At 53.3% G+C, this 22,143-nt stretch overlaps 1 long non-coding RNA gene across 1 annotated transcript; it reads right to left on the bottom strand.

Annotated features, from left to right (window-relative positions):
• Positions 1-9,763: 9,763 nt before the first annotated feature.
• Positions 9,764-18,545, bottom strand: LOC140459831 (uncharacterized). The gene is made up of 3 exons (XR_011953878.1): positions 18,432-18,545; positions 18,113-18,215; positions 9,764-10,045 (listed from the first exon to the last, which is right to left on the bottom strand). It is a non-coding gene; the product is annotated as an uncharacterized lncRNA (long non-coding RNA).
• Positions 18,546-22,143: the final 3,598 nt, after the last annotated feature.

The following is a 22,143-nucleotide window of genomic DNA, read 5'->3' as shown; positions in this document are numbered from 1 at the left end:
ACGGATTTTCTTTCCCTTTCCCAGCCTCCCTTCTCCACCCATAGTGAAGCGATGACACCCTGCAGCCTTCCTGGTCAGTCTGCAATGAGCTGGGTGGACTGCTGGGGACATACACAGAGCTGACTGTGATGACTTTGCGCATCATTACTTTTCAGTTCCAAAGCCAAGACACAAGGACCTTGTGTTCTGGTCAGTTCCTCACATGTTGCAGATGAACAGGCCCCATCAAGATGCCTTGTGGTCATCATCACCATCACCATCGTCACCCCTCACTCTCTGAGACAAGCCTAGCCTGCCCAATTGGTTCCATCAGTCCATACGGAGCAGGAACAGTCGCAGGCCTTTCGGCCCCTCCATCCCACTCCACCAGTCAACGGGATCATGGCTGATCCCACACTCCTCATGCCCCCATTTTCCTGCCCTTTTCCCCGGCCCTTGTTCCCCAACTGCCTTTGGCAGCCTTCGAGGACTCTGAGCCCATACAGCTGTCTGTGTTCAGGTATTCCAAACCCTCAGAGCCCTCGGAGACAGGAAAGGCCTCATCAGCCAACCCAGCCCAGCTTGGTAACAGTCAGACCCACCTTCTCAACCAGGATGTTGCTGGGAATGGAGAGATCGGGAGAGGCTGGATCGGCTGGGATATTTTTTCACTGGGGCATAGGAGGTAGAAAGGTGGACCTTAGAGAGATTTATGAATTCATGAGGGGTCTTTTCCCTAGAGCACAGGGGATTTCAAAGCCAGGGGGCATATGTTTACAGTGAGAGGAACAGGATTTAACAGACATCAGAGGCAATTTTTTTCACGCAGAGAGTGGTTCCATGTGTGGAATGAACTGCCAGAGGAAGTGGTGGACGTGGGTAAAGTTCCAACATTTGAAGGACATTTGGAGAAGGACATGGATTGGAAATGTTTGGAGGGTTATGAACCAGGAGCAGGCAGGTGGGACTCGTTGAGTTTGGGATTGTGGTTAGCATTGACCGGTTGGACCAAAGGGTCTGTTTCTGTGCTGTCTGACTCAATGACACTGACATCCTCCTCCTGTAAGTACAGAGACACCGATACTGTGCATGGGACTCCATGTCTTTCAGATGAGGCTTTCTGACCTCGGGGAGGGGGTTTTGGGGAAGGGTTAGAACCAGATTCCTGGCTGAGATTTCTTGCTGCACTCAACATGTGGCCACTCTCACCTTGCTGATGCTGGAATCATCCTGAAACTTATTCCTTCCTGTTGGACCATTTGCAATTCATTGGAAACCATCAGTTGTACAGCACCCAGGAATCCTTGCCCATTTCTTGTCCACAATGGGAGATGAGCATAAGGTTCTTTGATTTTGTTTTTATCAGCCTTAGAATGCAGAGGTGATCTTGTGGGTGTTGAAAGAAGTGTGGCCCTCCTGTTCCACAGCCTCTCCCTTACCCTGTCACCCCTGCTCACTATCTCTGAGTGAGGATGGCTCAGCCTGTGTGACAGATTGAACCAGGAATTGTGGTTCTGGGAATTAGGCGTCCTGAGATCCAAGTCTTTCCCAGTCAAGGGTGGGAGTGATTGGGGTAGATGTAGAGTTTGGGGCGACCCCCTGTGGGGCACATTCTGAGTACCCACTGTTTTTCGTGAGCTGGTAAAGTCTGCCATGTGGCTGCACCGAACAGAAACCGAAACAGCTGGGGAGGTTCAGCAGGTAGAGCAACCTCCACAGAGTAATGGTGGAGCAAGGTAGGTCATGTACAGGGGTTGCCAGGAAAGGACCATAATGCAGTCCATCCAGATATGGGAGGGACAGTGACAGTAGGCCAGGGTCTGGGAACAGGGTGGAGGCTTCCTCAGGGAGTGGGACATTGGGCTGGGATACATCAGGACCTGTCATTGGGTCGCCTGCTGTGTTTTGTGTTGTGGGACCCTGGTTTGGGACAGGTTGGGGGTGAGGGTCTGTTGTGCAAACTCCATCATTGCTGGGTGATGGGGCAGGGTGTATTTTGACCCACCCGGGACAGTCCAAGTAGATTTTGTCAAAAGGTTTTGGTGTGAGCTCCACTCTTTAACCAAGAGAGGGGACCAGGAGAAAGGGGATGGTGGGTGATCAGTGCTGCAGTTTGTAATTCTCTGTCTCCCAGCCTGATGTCTCACTCAGCTTCCTGACCCCTTCAGCATTTAGATATCCACTCAGACATCCATTCCCACACTTTTCCCCCTGAATATGTCCTGCTCATTGCTGGTCAGGTTTGCAGACAGATAGCTGGATAAAGTAGTGTGAAGGGGAAAAGGACATGGTCTGTACCTGTGTGAAGCAAGCTTGAGATGGAAGAAGGTTCCAGCAATGCAGCCTGTTGAGCTGGAGAAAGGATTGTCCATTACAATCAGACTGCTTGGACACACCCAGTCCTTTTGGACCAACTCACTCATGCTGAGCAACATTCCCAAATAAACTAGTCCCATTTACCAGCATCTGGCACACATTGCTACTCATGGTTACAGGGTCAGTGCTGAGGGAGTGCTGAACTGTCAGAGGGTCAGTGCTCAGGGAGCACCGCACTGTCGGAGGGTCAGTGCTGAGGGAGTGCCGCACTGTCAGAGGGTCAGTGCTGAGGGATTGGGCACTGTCAGAGGGTCAGTGCTGAGGGATTGGGCACTGTCGGAGGGTCAGTGCTGAGGGAGTGCTGCACTGTCAGGGGGTCAGTCCTGACGGAATGCCACACTGTCGGAATATCAGTATTGTTGATTGAATCTGTTACATAATGCCTGTTGTGCTATTAGCAATGTTGATGATTGGAAACAGCAGTGATGATTTTGTAACGTGTGGGGGAGCATTGCTCCAGGCCCTTAGTCCTTGAGAAGAAATGTAATGAAATGCCATTTCCTCAGCTGATGCGTCAGTTCATGAAGAAATCCATGCGTTGGGCTGTGATCAACACTGAGTTGTGAGAAACAATCATGTTGATTCTGACTATCACCTGATGAAGGAGCGTCACTCTAAAAGCTACTGTGCTTCCAATTAAATCTGTTGGACTATAACCTGGTGTTGTGTGATTTGTAACTTTGTACACCCCAGTCCAACACCGGCATCTCCAAATCCTGATTCTGTCTTTGCTTGTCTAATTTGTTTCTCTAGTAATGCCCTACAGTTGCTGACTCATCCACCTCAATTGAGAGATAGTCACACCTGTATATTACCAGTTATCTGTAAGGATAAGGGCAGCAGGTACATGGGGAACACCAATCCCTGCAAGTTACCCTCCAAGGCATTCTCCACCCTGACTTGGAATTATATCACTGGTCAAAATCCTGGAATCTTCTTCCAGAAATAAGCTGCAGAGCTGGGCAGAAAGGTGGCAAATAGAGTTCAATGTAGCTAAGTGTGAAGTGATTCACTTTGGTAAGAGTAACAAAAAGATGGGGTACTGGGCTAATGGTTGGATACTTGGTAGTGTGGATAAGCAGAGGGACCTTGGTGTCCATGTCCACAGATCTTTGAAAGTTGCCACCCAGGTAAATAGTGCGGTGAAGAAGGCATATGGCATACTGGCTTTTATTGGTAGAGGAATTGAGTTCCGGAGTCCTGAGGTCATGTTGCAGTTGTATAAGACTCTGGTGCGGCCGCATCTGGAGTATTGTGTGCAGTTTTGGTCGCCATACTATAGGAAGGATGTGGAGGCACTGGAACGGGTGCAGAGGTGGTTTACCAGGATGTTGCCTGGTATGGTCGGAAGATCGTATGAGGAAAGGCTGAGGCACTTGGGGCTGTTTTTATTGGAGAAAAGAAGGTTTAGGGGTGAATTGATCGAGGTGTACATGATGATTAGGGGTTTAGATAGGGTTGACCATGAGAACCTTTTTCCGCGTATGGAGTCAGCTATTACGAGGGTGCATAGCTTTAAATTAAGGGGGGGTAGGTATAGGACAGATGTTAGGGGTAGGTTCTTCACTCAGCGAGTCGTAAGCTCATGGAATGCCCTGCCAGTAGCAGTAGTGGACTCTCCCTCTTTATGGGCATTTAAACGGGCATTGGATAGGCATATGGAGGATAGTGGGTTAGTGTAGGTTAGGTGGACTTGGATCGGCGCAACATCGAGGGCCAAAAGGACTGTACTGCGCTGTATTGTTCTATGTTCTATGTTCTATGTTCCTAAGCACATACGGACAGCACCCAGACCACAACACTTCAGGGTAGCTCACTGTCATCTTCTCAAAGTAATCATCTCTTGTCACGTCTTGACTGGAGGCACAGGGCAATTTGTACACAAACTGCAAAGTCTCAGAGTACCTGGTGAAAAGCTGCAGCTAACAGCCACTGATGAGGGAAACACAAAGTCACTTTCTTGAGGCTTCAGTTATGTAACTTTCCATCTTTTACCTCCCAGCAGTCCCGAGGCTGCTGGTGATATCGTTCACACCCAGAAGCTGTTGGGTCATTGTTATTATCGACAAGTGGCCCGAAGTCCATCATCAGAAATTAGCAACCTGTCGCTCTCCGAATCTGACATTTATCCACCCCGTCTGCAAGCAGCAGTGTAAGTAACACACAACCTGAGTTTCCCTGAAAGTGGCTCTTCAGTTTCATCCTGTATCACACACAGCTGAACCAAAGCACCAAACCACAGCTTCATTTTAACTTTCAACCACTGTCAGGAAATCCCCTGTATAGCGAATTCAATGTTCACATGCTAAGCTCATTAAACTTTCTGCTGTGTTATCAGAGACAGCTGCCTGGTGACCCAGTCGGTAGTTTGTTTGAAATGTAGTTCATGTTTCCATCACCTCAGCCAATGCTGTCAGTTGCCTTTCCCCGAGCTCCCGGGATCAGTGGTGTGTTATGAGGAAGCTGCTGAGTTATTCAGTCCGTGAACAATGGAATCCAATTGCTCCTTAACGTGCAAACGAATTTGGCAGCAAAAAGATTGCCCTCCAGTGATAATCTGGACCGAAGCTGCCAAATGCTGCTGAATTGTCGCTTTCTTGCCATGACTGGCAAACAGAGCAGGGACTGTGGCCTGGGATTGTTATCACCAGATTCCCGAGTGGGGAGCTGGTTCCTGTCCTCCAGCACCCACCTTTTCCAACTTGTGCTCTGGTTTCCGCCCGCAGTGCAGGGGATGTGCAGGTTCGGGTGGATGGGCCTTGGGAAATTGTCCCATTGTGTCCAGGGGTGTGTAGCTCAGGTGGGTTAGCCATGGGAAATACAGGGTTATGGGGTAGGATGAGGGGGTGGCGGGGCGGGGTGGGGGGGGGGGGGCGGTTGGCGTTGTAGGATGCTTTTTGGGCAGTCAGTGCAGATGTGATGGGCCGAATGGCCTCTCTCTGTGCTGTAGGGATTGGGTGGTTCAGTTGGATTGGTGGCAGGCCAGAGATTGTACAGGAGCCTTTGTTGACAGGTCATTGTGTAGTTATGGGGAGTGGGTGGCTGTGAGGATGGGGTGGGGGGGTGGGGGAATAGGAGCTGGGACACTGAGGTGAGACCGGAACACCGAGGGCTCTGTGAATCCCCCTCCCCCCACCGCTCCATCCTCCTCCTCCTCCAGAGGCATGGAGCGAGGTGTGAGTCAGAGTTTATGCTGCTGTTATCAGGGGGTTAAAGTCCCAGCCTGGGCTCAGCTTCCAACTCCCAACGAGGGAGACAGGTGAGAGAGAGGGAAAGGACCATCGACCCAGATGGCAAGGGACAAACCAAGTCAATGGAGCTTGGTAGTGATGAGCAGGGTGAGGGTGACCTGCCAGGCACAGGGAAGGGGGGGCTGGCATGGTCACCTCTCTGTGTGTCCACAGCTCCAAACCTCAGTGTTAGCATTGGGTACAGCAGACGGTTCACTGTGCCCCCACTGGGCTTTACTGGCTGTGAACTCTCACTGCCAGTCTGTGTGATACAATCTGGCTTTCTATCTCAGGGCACTTGTTTCAGTGGAGTGGAACAGATGGGATCTGGGCTTTACCAACGCCAGAGATCAGGGGGGAGGGGGTGTCGGTTATGTGAATGACCAGGATCTTTTCTCCAGGATGGGGAAGCACAGAACTATGGTGGGGGTTGAGGGGGGGTTGGAGCGGAGAAATGTTTAAGAAGGACACACGGGGAGAGCGGTTTGTGTGTGGAGTGAGCTTCCACAGGAAGTGGTGGATGTGGGGACAGTTACAACGTTGAAAAGTCATTTGGGTCAGGACATGATTTGTTGAAGAGTGTGTTGCTGGAAAAGCACAGCCAGTCAGGCAGCACCTGAGGAGCAGGAGAGTCGATGTTTCCAGTATAATCCCTTCATGAGGAGATCACTTTCTCTGAAGAAGATGACGAGGGAATGATAAAAGCAAATTCCTGCGGATGCTGGAATCTGAAACCAGCATTTTCTCTTTTGGTGAATCGGGAAGGGTTGGAGGGATATGGGTCAGGAGCAGGCAAGTGGGAGTAGTTTAGTTTGGGATTCTGGTCGGCACGGACTGGGTATGTGTTTCTGTGCTGTGTGACTCTGTAATTGTGGGAATGCTGTGGAACAGTGCCCAGAATGATGCCAGGGCCAGTTGTATCTCCCGGTCTCCAGTCAGGGAACAGTGAGGCACCCGCAAGCTGCTCTCTGTACCAGGAGCTTGTGAAATGGATCCGAGCCCCGGGCTCTGACCAGGGAGAGGACACAGGGTAAAGTGGAACCACAAACAGGCAACCTGCCCAACCAGATGTGCTGCCTTGTAGGGGTACATGAACCTAATGATGTGACAGTCTGAGCATCAGAGCCAGGCTAGGACGGGTGGTCCCCATCGCTGTGGTGCCCGGGAGAGGGGAGGAAGGACACAAGGGAAGGTAAATAAAAGCAAGGGCATGGCCCAAGAGAAATCCTGACCTGGGGACTTTGGGCTGACCCTGTGTGGTTGCAAGGCAGTAAGGAGCAGTCACCCAAACAGACCTTCTCATCGATTCCAGACTTCCCATCTGAACAGCTTCCAAACCATCAAGACACCTTGCAGTTTCATTGCTTGGGCGCTAGGTCTCACTCTCCCCTTCTCCCCCACTGCCTTGTTCCAGCCCCCTGTGCCATTGTCCTGTCCTGTGGTTTCCAGACCTCTGCTATCATCCCCACACACTCCTGAACTGACACTTTGTCCTCTTGCTGACCTTGGGTGACAGCACACAGTGTTGTATGTGGTAACTCTTTCAACCAACACACCACAACACTATTCCTCTCTTCATCAAGCTCTCTCTCTCTCTCTGTGTCTCTGTTTCTCTTTCTTGGTCTCTTTCTGTCTCTCTGATTTTCTCTCTCTCTCTTTCAGTCTCTCTCTCTCTCCCAGTATCTGTCTCTGTCTTGGTCTCTATCAGTCTCTCTGTTCTTTTTCCTCTGTCAGTTTCAGTCTCTGTGTGTGTGTGTTTGTGTCTCACTTTCAGTTTCTCTCTCTCTCTCTCTCCCTGTTTCTGTCTCCGTGTGTGTGTCTGTCTCTCTCTCTCTGTGACTCTGTTTTCTGCAGGTCAGTACTGATTAATTCATGCTCTTTTCTCTGCCTGGATTGGATTACAGGGTGTTGGTGAAAGTTCCAGAAAGGGCTGGAAAGGCTCACCCAGCTCTGAGGACGGGTGACATGAACTCTGCTTTCTCTTCACGGCTGCTGTGTGGCCTGCTGAGCTTCTCCAGCAACTTCTGGTCTTGAGTAGAGTTACCAGCACATGCAGTTCTTTCTGGGGGATTTTTTTTGTTGTCAGTTGTGAAGGGAGAGTTTGGCCAATTTGGGCATTGCATCGTATGGAACCCTGTCATTACTGAGCTGGGGACTGGAGGGTTTCCAGCACTCTCTCAGATCTGTCTGCACGTGGGGAAGGGGAAGGGGATGGGGATGCGGAGTGTCACAAGAAAGTGTTGACTCTGCTTTTCCACACATAGCCCCCCCCCCCCAGGCAAGAGTGAACCACACACTCCTCCATTTGACCAATGAGCCTCTCATTGATGGTGAGAAATCGCCTTGGCTTCACCCACGACACTGAAGTCTTTCTGCTAACTACAAATGTTCACACACTCCCAAGCCCCAGTTGTGCGCTCTGCTCCAATTTGGTCATTTTGGACGTGTGTGTGTGTGTGCGTGTGTCTGTGTATGTGTGTGTGTCTGTGTGTGTATGTGTGTGTGTCTGTGTGTGCGTGTGTGTGTGTATGTGTGTGTGTATATGTGTGTGTGTGTGTATGTTTGTGTGTGTGTGTGTATGTGTGTGTTTGTGTGTGTATGTGTGTGAGTGTCTGTGTGTGTGTATGTCTGTGTCTGTGTGTGTGTATGTTTGTGTGTGTGTGTATGTGTGTGAGTGTCTGTGTGTGTATGTGTGTCTGTGTGTGTATGTGTGTGTGTGTATGTGTGTGAGTTTCTGTGTGTGTGTGTCTGTGTGTGCATGTGTGTGCGTGCGCGTGTGTGTATGTGTGTGTGTATATGTGTGTGTGTGTATGTGTGTGTGTATGTCTGTATCTGTGTGTGTATGTGTGTGTTTGTGTGTGTGTGTCTGTGTGTGAATGCCTGTGTGTATGTGTGTGTGTGTATATGTGTGTGTGTGTGTATGTCTGTGTCTGTGTGTTTTGACTGGGGTGATAACTGTTGACTGAGCCAATAAAGCCCCAGAAAAGTAACGGTTTAAAACTCTCTTTGAAACAGTTTCCAGCCAATCACTTTGGTTATTTTGTTCTTACCTTGAGTTGCACTATCTCTGAAATAAACAGAGCATTGACTTCCAGACCATCACGTGGAATTCCCCCCCCCCCAACTTCCCTCCCCGGCCAGCTGCACTAATACCAACCCTCGGAGCACTCAGCACCCATTCCTGCTTGCCCAGGGGCTGGGCCGATCTCCCACCTTAAGCCACCGTTCCCTTGCAGACTGCCCTGCCTCTCAGGAGCTTGTCTCAGTTGGCCATCTCTGCTGTGAGCTCCTGAGATCCCAGTTGTCACAGCTCACTGCAAGTTGTTATCTTCTCAGGGTGGATGGTGCCATTCCAATTCAGTAAAAGGCTGCAGTGAAGCGGGGTACTTACTTGTTGTAAAATCCCATTTGGAAAGGAAGCTGCTGTCCTCACCTGGCCTCACCTACACATGACGCCAGATCCACAGCAATTGCCTTCTGTGGCAATCAGGGATGGGTAGTAAACACGAACCCAGCTACAGATGCCCACACCACATGGGAGTATGAGAAGAAAGAGCCTGAAGTGAGAGAGACTGAGAGAAAGGTCCTTTGGTCCATCATGCAGCTTCAACAGCCCCTCTCTGTTTTGTCTGTGTGTCTGTCTGTCTGTGTCTGTGTTTTCTGTCTGTGTGTCTGTCTGTGTGTGTGTCTGTCTGTGTCTGTGTGTCTGTCTGTGTGTGTGTCTGTCTGTGTGTGTGTCTGTCTGTGTGTCTGTCTGTGTCTGTGTGTCTGTCTGTCTGTGTGTCTGTCTGTGTGTGTGTCTGTCTGTGGCTGTGTGTCTGTCTGTGTGTGTGTGTGTCTGTCTGTGTCTGTCTGTGTGTGTGTCTGTCTGTGTCTGTGTGTCTGTGTGTGTGTGTGTCTGTCTGTGTGTGTGTCTGTCTGTGTCTGTGTGTCTGTCTGTGTGCGTGTCTGTCTGTGTCTGTGTGTCTGTGTGTGTGTGTGTCTGTCTGTCTGTGTGTCTGTCTGTGTGTGTGTGTCTGTCTGTGTGCGTGTCTGTCTGTGTCTGTGTATACCTTTTCCCACACCAGAGAGTTGGCTTTTGTTGAGCGGGCTGTTCTCGGTGGGTTGGGAGTTACTGAGCAGGTGGAGGGTATCCCTCAGAATGCTAGGTTCCAAGCTGAAACTGACCAAATGCGCTTTATTGAAGGATTTTGACAGCAATCCAAAGAGGTGACATTGTGAGAATACGGAGCAGTTGGGGATTAGGGACTCTCCTTCAGGGGTTGCACCTCTGCAGGAGCACAGGCAGGGGAGTGATGTGAAAGCAGCTTGGTAGATCGTCTCCATGGTACTGTTCTCCCAGCAATCCTCAGATATCACACAGGACATCCAGGTTCTCCTTACTGTACACCTTGTACTTGCAGAGCCTCTTGTCGAAAACAGCTTCACAGTGACTTGGCACATCGGGCACTTGAGCATAGCTGGGACGAGAGAGAGAGAGAGAGAGAGAGAGAGAGAGAGGCTGGATCAGTCCAACTCCTTTCCCTTAGTGAGACAAACTCACACCTTCCCTTGTGTCTCAGCCTGTGCTGAGTTCACACCTTCAGTAACAGGGTCCCACTGGATCCCTGACCCTTCTCCAACTCCTGCCCCTCCCTCTGCCCGTACCCCCCTGCCTCCTGCCCCTCTCCCCTGCCAGTACCCCCTTGCCTCCTGCCCGTACCCCCCTGCCTCCTGCCCCTCTCCCCTGCCAGTACCCCCTTGCCTCCTGCCCGTACCCCCCTGCCTTCTGCCCCTCTCCCCTGCCCGTAACCCCCTGTCTCCTGCCCATACCCCCCTGCCTTCTGCCCCTCTCCCCTGCCTGTACCCCTCTGTCTCCTGCCCCCTCCCCTGCCCGTACCCCCCTGCCACCTGCCCCTCTCCCCTGCCCATACCCCACTGCCTCCTGCCTCTCTCCCCTGCCAGTACCCCCTGCCTCCTGCCCCTCTCCCCTGCCCATACCCCACTGCCTCCTGCCCCTGTCTCCTGCCCGTACCCCACTGCCTCCTGCCCCTCTCCCCTGCCAGTAACCCCCTGCCTCCTGCCCTTCCCCTGCCCATACCCCCCTGCCTACTGCCCCTCCCTCCTGCCCCTCTCCCCTGCCAGTAACCCCCTGCCTACTGCCCCTCCCTCCTGCCCCTCTCCCCTGCCAGTAACCCCCTGCCTACTGCCCCTGCCTCCTGCCCCTCTCCCCTGCCCGTACCCCCCTGCCTCCTGCCCCTCTCCCCTGCCAGTACCCCCTTGCCTCCTGCCCGTACCCCCCTGCCTTCTGCCCCTCTCCCCTGCCCGTAACCCCCTGTCTCCTGCCCATACCCCCCTGCCTTCTGCCCCTCTCCCCTGCCTGTAGCCCCCTGCCACCTGCCCCTCACTCCTGCCCCTCTCCTCTTCCCGTACCCCCCGGCCTCCTGCCCCTCTCCCCTGCCTGTACCCCTCTGTCTCCTGCCCCCTCCCCTGCCCGTACCCCCCTGCCACCTGCCCCTCTCCCCTGCCCATACCCCACTGCCTCCTGCCTCTCTCCCCTGCCAGTACCCCCTGCCTCCTGCCCCTCTCCCCTGCCCATACCCCACTGCCATCTGCCCCTGTCTCCTGCCCGTACCCCACTGCCTCCTGCCCCTCTCCCCTGCCAGTAACCCCCTGCCTCCTGCCCTTCCCCTGCCCATACCCCCCTGCCTACTGCCCCTCCCTCCTGCCCCTCTCCCCTGCCAGTAACCCCCTGCCTACTGCCCCTCCCTCCTGCCCCTCTCACCTGCCAGTAACCCCCTGCCTACTGCCCCTGCCTCCTGCCCCTCTCCCCTGCCAGTAACCCCCTGCCTCCTGCCCTTCCCCTGCCCATACCCCCCTGCCTACTGCCCCTCCCTCCTGCCCCTCTCCCCTGCCAGTAACCCCCTGCCTACTGCCCCTCCCTCCTGCCCCTCTCCCCTGCCAGTAACCCCCTGCCTACTGCCCCTCCCTCCAGCCCCTCTCCTCTGCCAGTACCCCATTGCCTCCTGCCCCTGTCTCCTGCCCGTACCCCACTGCCTCCTGCCCCTCTCCCCTGCCAGTAACCCCCTGCCTCCTGCCCTTCCCCTGCCCATACCCCCCTGCCTACTGCCCCTCCCTCCTGCCCCTCTCCTCTGCCAGTACCCCATTGCCTCCTGCCCCTGTCTCCTGCCCGTACCCCACTGCTTCCTGCCCCTCTCCCCTGCCAGTACCCCCCTGCCTCCTGCCCTTCCCCTGCCCATACCCCCCTGCCTACTGCCCCTCCCTCCTGCCCCCCTACCCTGCCAGTACTCCCCTGCCTCCTGCCCCTCTCCCTTGCCAGTACCCCCTGCCTCCTGCCCCTCTCCCCTGACCATATCCCCCTGCCACCTGCCCCTCCGTCCTGCCACTCTCCCCTGCCAGTACTCCCCACCCTCATGCCCCTCTCCCCTGCCCATACTCCCCCTCCCTCCGGCCCCTCTCCCTTGCCTGTACCCCCCTGCCTCCTGACCCTCCCTCCTGCCCCTCTCCCCTGCCTGTACCCCCCTCCCTCCTGCCCCACTCCCCTGCCCGTAGCCCCCTGCCTCCTGCCTCCCTCCTTCCCCTCTCCCCTGCCCATACCCCCCTACCTCCTGCCCCTGCCTCCTGCCCCTCTCCCCTGCCTGTAGCCCCCTCCCTCCTGCCCCTCTCCCCTGCCCATACACCCCTGCCTCCTGCACCTCTCCCCTGCCAGTACCCCCCTGCCTCCTGCCCCTGTCCCCTGCCAGTACCCCCCTCCCTCCTGCCCCTCTCCCCTGCCAGTACCCCCCTCCTTCCTGCCCCTCTCCCCTGCCAGTACCCCCCTGCCTCCTGCCCCTGTCCCCTGCCAGTACCCACTCCCTCCTGCCCCTCTCCCCTGCCAGTACCCACTCCCTCCTGCCCCTCTCCCCTGCCAGTACCCCCCTCCTTCCTGCCCCTCTCCCCTGCCAGTACCCCCCGCCTCCTGCCCCCCTCCCCTGCCAGTACCCCCCTCCCTCCTGCCCCTCTCCCCTGCCCATACCCCCCCTGCCTCCTGCCCCTCTCCCCTGCCAGTACCCCCCTCCCTCCTGCCCCTCTCCCCTGCCCATACTCCCCCTCCCTCTGGCCCCTCTCCCCTGCCAGTACCCCACCCCTCCTGCCCCTCTCCCCTGCCCATACCCCCCCTGCCTCCTGCCCCTCTCCCCTGCCAGTACCCCCCTCCCTCCTGCCCCTCTCCCCTGCCCATACCCCCCCTCCCTCCGGTCCCTCTTGCCTGCCAGTACCCCCTCCCTCCTGCCCCTCTCCCCTGCCCATACCCCCCCTCCCTCCGGTCCCTCTTGCCTGCCAGTACCCCCTCCCTCCTGCCCCTCTCCCCTGCCAGTACCCCCTTCCCGGCTGCCCCTCTCCCCTGCCAGTACCCCCCTCCTTCCTGCCCCTCTCCCCTGCCAGTACCCCCCTCCCTCCTGCCACTCTCCCCTGCCCATACCCCCCTCCCTCCTGCCCCTCTACCCTGCCCATAGCCCCCCTCCCTCCTGCCCCTCTCCCCTGCCCATACCCCCCTCCCTCCTGCCCCTCTCCCCTGCCCATACCCCCCTCCCTCCTGCCCCTCTCCCCTGCCCATACCCCCCTCCCTCCTACCCCTCTCCCCTGCCCATATCCCCCCTCCCTCCTGCCCCCTCCCCTGCCCATACCCCCCTCCCTCCTGCCTCTCTCCCCTGCCCATACCCCCCTCCCTCCTGCCACTCTCCCCTGCCCATACCCCCTCTCCCTCCTGCCCCTCTCCCCTGCCAGTACCCCCCTCCCTCCTGCCCCTCTCCCCTGCCAGTACCCCCCTCCCTCCTGCGCCCTCCCCTGCCCATACCCCCCCTCCCTCCTGCCTCTCTCCCCTGCCCATACCCCCCTCCCTCCTGCCCCTCTCCCCTGCCAGTACCCCCCTGCCTGTCCTGCTGTTCCTGTTCCTGCTGAAAGCCTCAGTCCTGTCACTGGTCTCTCAATGATGCCAAGATGGAGCAGGGTCTGTTTCTGTGTCCCGTCACCCTTTACCACCTCTCCATCTCACATTCCCTCCTCTATCAAACCGAGCTGGTCCAAAGCTCTGCTGTCTGTCTCTCTGTCTGTCTGTCTCTCCCATTCTCCTCTTACCCCCCTGTACTTACTCACTAACACTGACCCCCTCCTCCACACTCACGTACACTCCTCCTTTTTCCCTGCTCCCCCTCCTTCCAAATGCCTTTGTGTTGTTGCCCCTCCCTATTTCTATAAACCCCTCCAGTGCCAACAGCCCCTCCCGATCTCTGTAACTTGCTCCAGCCCTGCTCTGCCTTCCAGGAGCTCCCCTTTGTGTGTCCCCTCGATTTTACTTGCTCCCCTGAAGCGTCTGACCTTGAGCTATTGCCAATCACTGGGACTCTTCCCAAAAGTTTTCTGCCTCTGGACCGGGATCTCCTCAATCAAGGTGCTTGGTATGACTCTGTCTGTCTATTGGTTTCCTCATGCTCCTGTCAGGCACCTTAGGATCTTTCTTTATGTTCAAGGTGCTATCTAAACTCAGGTGGTTGTTGTTGTTGTTGTTGTATCGAACGGGCTTTGTGTTGGTTCAAGTGTTGGTGACTTCCCACACCAGCTTGGATCGTGTTGTCATGGACTAATGGGAGAGTCAGAAGGATGTGTGTTTCTCTGGCACCTTTCAAAGACTTTGTTGTGTTACACAGAGATTCCAGACGCCTGTCCCTTTAAGCTGATCACATGACATTCACAACGTGAGATGTTCTGGCAGAAAGATCATTCAGTCACTGTCTATGTGTACGTGTGTCTGTGTGTGTGTGTACATGTGTATCTGTGTGTGTGTACATGTGTGTCTGTGTGTACATGTGTTAGTGTGTGTGTGCGTGTGTCTGTGTGTGTACATGTGTGTCTGTGTGTACGTGTGTCTGTGTGTGTGTGTGTGTACATGTGTATCTGTGTGTGTGTACATGTGTGTCTGTGTGTACATGTGTCAGTGTGTGTGTGTACATGTGTCTGTGTGTGTACATTTGTGTCTGTGTGTACGTGTGTCTCTGTGTGTGTGTATGTGTGTGTCTGTGTGTGTACATGTGTGTCTGTGTGTACGTGTGTCTGTGTGTGTGTACATGTGTGTCTGTGTGTACGTGTGTCTGTGTGTGTGTGTACATGTGTGTTTGTGTGTGTAAGTATGTACATGTGTGTCTGTGTGTGCGTGTGTCTGTGTGTGTCTGTGTGTACATGTGTGTCTGTGTGTATGTGCATCTGTGTGTACGTGTCTGTGTGTACGTGTGTGTCTGTGTGGACATGTGTGGGTGTGTATGTGTGTGTCTGTGTGTACGTGTACATGTGGGTCTGTGTGTGTCTGTGTGTGTGTACGTGTGTGTCTGTGTGTACATGTGTGTCTGTGTGTATGTGTGTCTGTGTGTGTACGTGTGTCTGTGTACGTGTGTATACGTGTGTCTGTGTGTGTATGTGTGTGTCTGTGTGTGTCTGTGTGTACATGTGTGTGTGCGTGCGTGTGTCTGTGTACGTGTGTCTGTGTGTGTACATGTGACTGTGAGTGTACATGTGTGTCTGTCTGTGTGTACATGTGTGTCTGTATCTGTGTGTGTGTGTGTGTGCACATGTCTGTGTGTCTGTGTGTGTATGTGTGTGTCTGTGTATACATGTGTGCGTGCGTGCGTGTATCTGTGTACGTGTGTCTGTGTGTGTACATGTGACTGTGAGTGTACATGTGTGTCTGTCTGTGTGTCCATGTGTGTCTGTATCTCTGTGTGTGTGCACATGTCTGTGTGTCCATGTGTGTACATGTGTCTGTGCCTGTGCACGTGTGTCTGTGCCTGTGCACATGTCTGTCTGTGTGTGTGTATGTGTGTCTGTGTGTGTGTACGTGTGTGTCTGTGTGTGCGTGTGTGTACGTGTGTCTGTGCCTGTACACGTCTGTCTGTGTGTGTGTGTACGTGTGTAAGTGTGTGTCTGTGTGTGTATGTGTCACGTTGCCAGTGAGTGTACCATGTCCTGTCAGTGAGCACAGAGCCCAGGCACTGTGTCACTCTGTCTCACATTGTAAATGTCAGTAACCTTGGGGAGATCTGACATCTGTGGTCTATCTTCCACGCGCTCCTACATACAAAACCTCAAGGGACTTCAGACTCTGCAATATCCTAGAGCATGGGACAGTCTGATCATTATTAATCATGACTGAAGGTCTCTCTGTACACAGGGTGTCGTGGAATAATGGACAGAGCAGTGCACCAGGATGTTTGAGCAGGGACAGCTGAAGGCAGAACCCCTCAGAACAACACACACAGGGTCGGGATGGACACAACCACACTTCCTGAGAGAGACATCACAAGGCCATCAGGTGGATGGCATGGTTACCTTCAGTCAGGGCATGGAGGATAAAAATTAACATGTCATGTTATCGAATATTCCTTTTCTGAGGGTTACACTTGGAATATTGCATCCAGTTCTGGTCATCACACTACCTGAAGGATGTGGATCCTTTGGAGAGGGAACAGACAGGGTTTACCAGGATGTTGCCTGGTTTGGAGGGTGTTAGTTATGAGGAGAGATTGGACAAACTGTGTTTGTTTTCACTTTAACGTGGAAGGACAAGGAGGGCAATCTGATGGAAGTTAACACATTTCTGAGGGACGTGGATCATCACAGACTTTCTCCAAGGGGAGAAGTGTCAATGACTGGGGGGGACACCAGATGAAAGGGGGTAAGTTTAAAGGTGATGTGAGGGGGAAGTTTTCCACACAGAGGGTGCTAAGTGTGTAGAATGTGCTGCCAGAAGAGTTGGTCGAGGTGGATCCAGTAAAGGCGTTTGGACAGAGATATGAACAGGCAGGAATAGAGGGATATGGACTGTGTAGGGGTGGGCCTAAGGGTGGGCCGAAGGGCCTGTTCCGATGATGTCCTGTTCTTTGTCAGTCCCCTCTCTACTCTGACATTTTTTACACCCCTTCCTGGACCTCTCCATCTCCATTAGTGACGACCGACTTGACACTGACATTTTTTACAAACCCACCGACTCCCACAGCTGCCTGGATTACACCTCTTCCCACCCTACCTCTTGCAAAAATGCCATCCCGTATTCCCAATTTCTCCCCCTCCACCGGATCTGCTCCCAGGAGGACCAGTTCCATCACAGAACACACTAGATGGCCTCCTTCTTTAGAGACTGCAATTTCCCTTCCCACGTGGTTAAAGATGCTCTCCAACGCATCTCGTCCACATCCCGCACCTCCGCCCTCAGACCCCACCCCTCCAACCGTAACAAGGACAGAACGCCCCTGGTGCTCACCTTCCACCCTACCAACCTTCGCATCAACCAAATCATCCGCCAACATTTCCGCCACCTCCAAAAAGACCCCACCACCAGGGATTTATTTCCCTCCCCACCCCTTTCCGCCTTCCACAAAGACCGTTCCCTCCGTGACTACCTGGTCAGGTCCACACCCCCCTACGACCCACCCTCCCATCCTGGCACTTTCCCCTGCCACCACAGGAATTGCAAAACCTGTGCCCACACCTCCTCCCTCACCTCCATCCAAGGCCCTAAAGGAGCCTTCCACATCCATCAAAGTTTTACCTGCACATCCACTAATATCATTTATTGTATCCGTTGCTCCTGATGTGGTCTCCTCTACATTGGGGAGACTGGGCGCCTCCTAGCAGAGCGCTTTAGGGAACATCTTCGGGACACCCGCACCAATCAACCAAACCGCCCCGTGGCCCAATATTTCAACTCCCCCTCCCACTCTGCCGAGGACATGGAGGTCCTGGGCCTCCTTCACCGCCGCTCCCTCACCACCAGACGCCTGGAGGAAGAACGCCTCATCTTCCGCCTCGGAACACTTCAACCCCAGGGCATCAATGAGGACTTCAACAGTTTCCTCATTTCCCCTTCCCCCACCTCACCCTCGTTCCAAACTTCCAGCTCAGTAACTGTCTCCTTGACTTGTCCGGACTTGTCCAACCTGCCTAGCTCCTTTTCCACCTATCCACTCCACCCTCTCCTCCTTGACCTATCACCTTCATCCCCTCCCCCACTCACCCATTGTACTCTATGCTCCTTTCTCCCCACCCCCACCCTCCTCTAGCTTATCTCTCCATGCTTCAGGCTCACTGCCTTTATTCCTGATGAAGGGCTTTTGCCTGAAACGTCGATTTCGCTGCTCGTTGGATGCTCCTGAACTGCTGTGCTCTTCCAGCAGCACTAATCCAGTATTTGGTTTTCAGCATCTGCAGTCATTGTTTTTACCCTCTCTACTCTGCCTAGTCCCTCTGAGAGTGGGGGGAGGGGTTTTTTCTGAGTACCCCTCATATCAGACTGATGGTCATACAGACACTACAATGGCAGCCTGTGCTGTCTCTATGGGATACTGTTAACATGTGTCTGCCAGTCAGCTCCGCAATGGGAATTGTCCTGGTTCTCTCTTTCGGGTTACTGTTGGCCATTCCTATCCTGGGTAACCCGAAACCCCATCCCTGGGAGAGAGCTGAGGGGGGACGAAGACAGTGTGTGTCTGGGTGTGACTTACTCAGTACAACAGATTGCTGTCACCTTCCCACAGTAACACGTGTAGCAATCCTCACTCTTCCACATGGCTCCCACCTTGTAGTTCATCCCATTGTCCATGCAGTCTGCAAAAACAAACAACAACACAGCCTTATTGTTCTACCTTCAGCACCAACCTTCCCCAGCTTGACCTGGCCATGTGCTCACTGATCTGGAACTGTTTCCCCCAGTCTGTGTAGCTCCCTTCTCAAATCCCTCCCCACCCTCCCCATCCATCTCCACCTTCCTCTGAGATCTCACTCGGAGATTTCACCGGAGATTTTACTCATGCCTTCACCTACCTGCGTCCCTGGCTCTGCAATTCCCTCGATTAATCCCTCTCTCTCTCTCATTCTCTCTCTCCATCTCTTTCTCTTTCTCTCTCCTGGTCTCTCTCACTATCCCTCTCTCTCCCGTCTGTTTGTCTCTCTCTATTCCTCAACAGTCTCTGGGTCGTCTGTCTCTCTCTCTCCCCTCCCTCGCTCTTTTCCCTTGCACTCTCCCTTCCTCTCCCTCTCTCTCTTTTTTTTCCCTCCCTTTCTCTGCCTTTATCTCTCCCTGTTTCTTTCTGGGACTCCTCGTCAATTGCTCTGAAGAACCAATCTTTGTTCCTCTCACCTCCTGGCCACTTAAAAGGCACAATATTATCTTATGTTTGACAACACTTCTGTCAAAACGCCTTGAGGGAGGTTTTGGTGCATGAAAGAGGCGATGTGAATGGAAGCTCTGGCTGTGGTAATAGCAGTGACTGGGATCTTCATGGTGGATATTCTTTTCCCCTGCACAGTGTGGGAACAGTGAGGTTCCATTTTAGAGTCTGACAGCCACAGGGCCAGGGAGCACTCACTCACTGCTGCCTGGTCTTTGCACCATGCTCGTGTCAACTCTGTGTATCTGTGTGTGTGTGTGGATGGGGCTGCTGATGGAGGAATTATTTATTAGTGGGATGTTGCTGCTCTCTGGTGTTGAGAATGGAACATAACAGCTTAACATTCCCTGTATTGAGAACATTGGCAACCTGAGGGTTCCTTGGGGAATCAGTCACTGTGTGTGTGTGTGTGTTTGTGTGTGAATGTGTGTCTGCCTGTGTCCATGTCTGTACATGTGTGTGAGTGTATCTCTCTCTCTCTCTCTCTGTGGCTTTCTGTCTGTGTGTCTCTGTCTGCGTCTCTGTGTGTCTATGACTGTGTGTGTATGTGTGTGTAGTGTGTTTATGTGTGTGTGTGTTGTGTCTATGCCTGTGTGTGTGTCTGTCTGTATGTTTGTCTGTCTGTATGTGTCTCTGTGTGTCTGTCTGTACATGTATGAATATGTGTCTGTGTCAATGTATGTGTATGTGTGTGCCTATGTCTATGTGTGTGCGCATGTGTTTATGTCTATATATGTGTCTGTGTGTATCTATGTCTGTCTGTATGTGTGTGTGTCTATGTCTGTATGTGTCTATGTATGTATGTGTGTCTGTATGTATGTCTGTGTGCATATATCTCTGTATGTATGAGTGTGTGTGTGTCTATGTCTGTATGTTTGAGTGAGTGTGTGTCTGTGTGTATCTCTGTCTGTGAGTCTTTGTGTATCTATATCTGTGTATCTGTGTGTCTGTGAGTATGAATTGTGTGTCTGTGTGTGTGTGTGTTTCTCTGTGTGTCTGTGTGTGTGCCTGAGTGTCTATGTCTGTGTGTCTTTGTGTGTGTGTCTATCACAGTGTGTGTGTATCTGTGTCTGTATGTGTCTGTCTGTATGTGCGTGAATGTTTGTCTGTGTGTGTCTATGCCTGTATGTGTCTGTACTCTGCAGGAGCCTGTCCTTGTTCCAGCTGTGAATGACTCCTCAGTTCACCACGTTCCCCTTCCTGAATCCTCCCCATGTTCCCATCTCTGTATGCCGGCCCCATTCCCAGCACATTGCTTCCAGTTAACTTCAATCAGCTGCCTCTATCAGTATCTCCTGGGACATGTCCTCCCTACCAGGAGGGCAGTGCTATCCATGTGGAACAGTGGGGATAAAAACGTCACATATCCTCAAGGTCAGTGTGTGTGTGTCTCTGTGTATGTGTCTCTATTTCTGTCTCTGTCTGTGCGTGTGTCTGTGTATTTGCATCTCTAGCTGAGTCTGCGTGTCTCTGTGTGTATGTGTCTGCCCTCTCTCTCTCTCTCTGTCTCTCTCTCTGTCCCACTCTCTGTTGAAAGCATTGTGTGGCCTCTTTGGGAAATATGAGGTTTAGGAGTGTGGTGAGAGGGGAATGAGTGAGGGTGGGAGTGAATGATGGAAGAGTTACTTGCCTGCTGCTCCTGCCTCTGACTTCATAACAAATTTGCAGTCAGCCTCACACATATCCAGGGTCTTCAGAAGGAGCAGGACACACAACAGGGCTTTCTGTGAAAGACAAGGGGGAACATAAGAAGCTGCTGCTCTGAATGGGATTGGTGTGGGGGGCATCCAGAAGGATCTGCCCTATTTCTGTCAGTTTCTTCTTCTGCAACAGTTAACCAGCCCTGGGTAGCAGTGTTTGGGCTTTTGCCCGAAACGTCGATTTCGAAGCTACTTGGATGCTGCCTGAACTGCTGTGCTCTTCCAGCACCACTAATCCAGAATAGCAGTGTTCCCTGCCAGTCTCCAGCCTCAGAGGGGGGAACACAATGGGCACATGTGTCCACACAGGCACCTAGACAGTGCTGCACACTTACTGCCCGCCCTCTCAATCAGCACCAGAGCGACCCCAATAACGGTACAAGACACCATCATCACTAGTGTTACACCCTTCTGCTCATTGTTCATCTTGTTACCTCTGTGAGAGGGAGAGAGAATGCAGGCTGAGTGGGGGAGAGCTGGCAGTTAAGGAGTGTTTCTGGGGTATACTGAGGACTGACTGAGCTCCCTAGCAGCCTGTCACTCAGGGAGAAAACCAGGTACCTTCAGAGAGAGAGAGTTACTGTGTGCCAGGATCTGGCTACATGAAGCTGGATACCATCTCTCAGGCTCTGTGTCCAAAGCTCTCTGTCTTAGCCTGTGTTGAACAGCATCCCTGTGTCCCACTGACTGGTCAGATAGCCCTCCAACTGACTCCAACTCAGAGCCTAAAGGCTCATTCATCTGGGTACCTCTGTGTGTGTCTGTGTCTCTGTGTGTGTGTGTGTGTGTGTGTGTGTGTGCCTCTCTGTCTCTCCGTCTGTGTGTCTCTCTGTCTGTGTGTCTCTGTGTCTGCGTGTCTCTGTTTCTCTGTGTGTTTGTGTGTGTGTCTCTCTCTCTCTCTCTCTCTCTCTGTGTCTGTGCACGGGCCTGTTTGATACAGATTGACAGGACCAGCTCCAGAACTCCGTGTGGGCGTGAGTGTGAACCTGCTCCCAACCACATCACTCCCTCCCCCCCCACCCATCTCCCCCATCTCCCCCATCCATGTCTTGCATTCACCCACCTTCCCCACAGCATTGTTCCCATTGGTCCAAAGCAGTGCCCTCAGGCAATGTGCCAGTGGTTCCCAATCCCAGGTGGTAAATGTGAACCTTCCCGGTACAGGATGCCACATTCAGGTCAAATAAGACAGACTGAAGGCAGGGTTTCAACCTAACAACAACCATTCAACTGCTGATCTGAAACCTGGCCACATGGTCATTCTCTCTCTCTCTCTCTCTCTCTCTGTCTCTCCATCCATCCCTCCATCCCTCCCTCCCTCCACCACCTTCCCTTCCTCTGTCCAACTGACCTGACCTCGGTGGTGGGCAAGTTGTTGGAGGGAATCCTGAGGGACAGGATGTACATGTATTTGGAAAGGCAAGGACTGATTAGGGATAGTCAACATGGCTTTATGTGAGGGAAATCATGTCTCACAAACTTGATTGAGCTTTTTGAAGAAGTAACAAAGAGGATTGATGAGGGCAGAGTGGTAGATGTGATCTATATGGACTTCAGTAAGGTGTTCAACAAGGTTCCCCATGGGAGACCGGTGAGCAAGGTTAGATCTCATGGAATACAGGGAGAACTAGCCATTTGGATACAGAACTGGCTCAAAGGTAGAAG

The sequence above is a fragment of the Chiloscyllium punctatum genome, chromosome 35 (genome assembly GCF_047496795.1).
Source record: "Chiloscyllium punctatum isolate Juve2018m chromosome 35, sChiPun1.3, whole genome shotgun sequence".
NCBI classification, from domain to species: domain Eukaryota; kingdom Metazoa; phylum Chordata; class Chondrichthyes; order Orectolobiformes; family Hemiscylliidae; genus Chiloscyllium; species Chiloscyllium punctatum.
This window is presented reverse-complemented; position numbering and strand designations above follow the sequence as displayed.